At 37.5% G+C, this 3337-nt stretch overlaps 1 long non-coding RNA gene across 1 annotated transcript; it reads left to right on the forward strand.

Annotated features, from left to right (window-relative positions):
- Window positions 1-640: 640 nt before the first annotated feature.
- LOC117212848 lies at window positions 641-2057 on the forward strand. The gene is made up of 2 exons (XR_004488535.1): window positions 641-830; window positions 906-2057. It is a non-coding gene; the product is annotated as an uncharacterized LOC117212848 (long non-coding RNA).
- Window positions 2058-3337: the final 1280 nt, after the last annotated feature.

Genomic DNA, 3337 nt, shown 5'->3' on the forward strand with positions numbered 1-3337 from the left:
AAGAAACTGATAACGTAGAAAAAATATTTACAGTTTACGCTTTCAACGAATCATCGTATTATACGTTGCAACAAAGTGAATCGAAAGGTATCGAATCGTACGATGTAATATTTCAATTAAAGAAAAGAAAAGTATATCCGAATAAAGAAGAACGCAAGAAACTGATAATGTAGGAAAAATATTTACAGTTTACGCTTTCAACGAATCATCGTATTATACGTTGCAACAAAGTGAATCGAAAGGTATCGAATCGTACGATGTAATATTTCAATTAAAAAAAAGAAAGGTATATCCGAATAAAGAAGAAGACAAGAAACTGATAACGTAGAAAAAATATTTACAGTTTACGCTTTCAACGAATCATCGTATTATACGTTGCAACAAAGTGAATCGAAAGTTTCTGGCAGATGTGTTTTAGATCGAAAAACTCAAGACAGGTGTCACTCGATGTTATTAACAAACGAAGTAAAAATATCAATTAATTGAATTGGATTAACAGTAAAGACTCCATAATTGCTCGCAAGTAGCTGCCGCTTAATTGCTGCTTGCTTATCCCCACCAATGGCGGGATTCCCCTTTGAACCATCGACGCGAGTAACGTGACGCGTCAACTTCTCTTCGACGCTAATTTCACGGAACGCGCGTTCTTTTGACGCATTTCGAATTTCACGAGGAAAATTACACAAGCCGTGTACGTTCTTCTTGTACGGTTTCTACCGATTTCTATCCATTCAACGAGACGAATATACATGGAAATTCATTTTCCTCGAAGCTTCTCTACCTGGTGTACCTATCTCTACGGATACGCGTCGATTTGACATAATCGTAAAGTAAGTTTGTAAATTGGCTTAGAAAGATAATAATACAATTGAATAATATCAATAATAATTTAACAATATAATTAGAAATATGAATACGATAAACGAGCCAGCTCTTGACGAAAGTGAACGCCGGAAGTGAACACGAAGAATACATCGACCATACTTGCGACAAAATTTCTCAAATTTCTCAAAAAAAAATTTCTCAAATCTCGAGTGGATGAAATGCTGTTTCACCTTGTGTATTCACCTTGGAAAACCTTAGGCAGAACAGAGCAATAAGCTCGGAAGAAGAAACGAAACTCGGTATATGAGTCGCGTAATTGCAAAAATCGCGCAACCAATTGCAGTTGCAGCTGTTCAAATTCAACTTGTCGCTTCAAATTCTCACAAACTGCCCTTCTCTATGCGTCCGAATATGTCTATTGGCTTGGCAACTAATTGATTGCGGATTTTGTCATTAAGTGGTAGCGACAGATAGCGTCAGCAGTTCCACTTAATCATCGACAGAAACATGTTGCAACATAGAAAATGTTGCACCGAAGCAAAGACACGTGGTGTCTTAAATATTGGACAATTTCAATGGCTATGTCAGTTGCTTTTATTGCGATTTTGTAAGCTCAGGCAGCATACGAAGCAAAGATACTGAAAGGTCTTTATTTATGGCGCGGAAAATGGCCAGTCGCTTTCTTCTCGACCACAATGCCAAGAGATGAATTGATGCAAATTCTTCGATTTGATAAAAGTTTGATAAAAGAAGAGAACGATTGGAAGGTTTACGTACAAAATTCAGCACACGTGTAAAAGATGCGCGGAATATATATGACATATAACGTTGAACATTATAAATCCTATATATCATCGTTTCATTTATAAATTAACAGCGTATAATTATATTGTCTTCTTTTTTCAAGAAAATTTATGATTTTGTTCATACGTCAAATCGACGCGTAGAGATAGGAATATATAGGAAATGTGAGTAAACCTAGCGTTGAAGATCTGTTTCGTGTTCGTTTCAGTGGGACGATACTAGCGCCAAGACGAAGCTTCTTCGTTTTAAATTTCTCGCCAATCGCATTGTGTTGCGTTGGAGTTTCTCTTTTACGTGAAAAGGCCAATTACCGACTTCCATCTCGAGAGGTTCTGTCTCGAGATAAAGAAAATTACTTTTCTATTATATCGGCTTCTCTTATACTCGAAAAGGCAATCATTGACTATCTCAAAATGAAAAAAAAAGATGAAGAAGAGATAACTGACTGTCTCAAAATATAAAATAAAAATTTTCTCGAGTCCTATCCGACCAATCAGGTACCCGGGTACTCGCAATCAGAAAAATACCTGATGCAACCTGCTTGAACACTCTACTCGTGTCACCCGATGTTTACAATATTTCGAAGAATTTATATTTCTGACTCAATCGAATATCTAAATGAAATATCTTCATTTTTGTACCGAAATACCAACAAGTTAACGTTCTCAGCAGGTAGACTGGCTGGCTTCAACATTTCCACATATTTCCAGCTGTTGAAAACACATTGGCACAGGTTGCTAAGATGTACTTGTGTATACAAGTTGCAAGCTCTCAACGTGTAGTTCCAACAGCTGACAATATCGTCAACGTATAGCCTAACAACATACTACTCGAGAATGTTGATTCGTTGGCATTTCCGTACAGAACTAAAAATGTCTACTTTAAAATGATTGTTTGACTGTCTATCAAAAACACATAGATAGAGACATTGTGAACGCCTGTGACACGAGTAGGGTACTCGAGTGAAACATAGCAAGCATCCGAGTAGCGATAGCTCTACTCTCAGCTATCTCATCTCTGTGGACAAGAACAGTGATAAAGCACGTGGCTAAATTTGAATCATTGCAACCAGCCGCGCCGAGAACAGCTGAGAATGCAGCGCGGTGTATCAGCAGCGAAAGTCTAAGAAAACAGCCAATTAGGCTACCAACGATCCAAGAGGAAATTAAGAGAAATGGAACGAAGCGTGAGAAAAGAGTCGCACAGCGTCCTAATCAACTAGCCCTGCAGGCCTACAAAGCCAAGACTAAACGAAGATGAAAAAACAAGCATCCTACTGACCTGCTAATCTCATGAGATGATACAAGATGACATGTTCTTTTTCCTACCGGGAATAGTCATCCAGGTGATAATTTATAAAGAATATGGAAGAATTTACCGAATGTCCAATAGGACAAACTGTAGAGAGAAATAACTAAGTTTAGAAAGAGAAGCATGTCATGTACCTGGTGGTGATGTTTCTCACCCAGGCATCTCATAAGTAGACTGCTGGTTCTTACGCAATTACAGTTCAACTGGAAAGCGTATGATATGGAAAAACATGCGAGATACCCAAAGTATAGTGTCATAATATTTAGCGATTGAAATAAGTGTTTCATTAGGTTCCGTTTCTTTAATTGTAGGAACAAACAAATATGAATTTGCATAAATCCGCAGTCTGCTCACAAGTAACAATTCTACTTGAAAGTTATTGAAATCCTACACATTT

This window comes from Bombus bifarius, unplaced genomic scaffold (assembly GCF_011952205.1).
Source record: "Bombus bifarius isolate JDL3187 unplaced genomic scaffold, Bbif_JDL3187 scf7180000008401, whole genome shotgun sequence".
Taxonomy (NCBI): domain Eukaryota; kingdom Metazoa; phylum Arthropoda; class Insecta; order Hymenoptera; family Apidae; genus Bombus; species Bombus bifarius.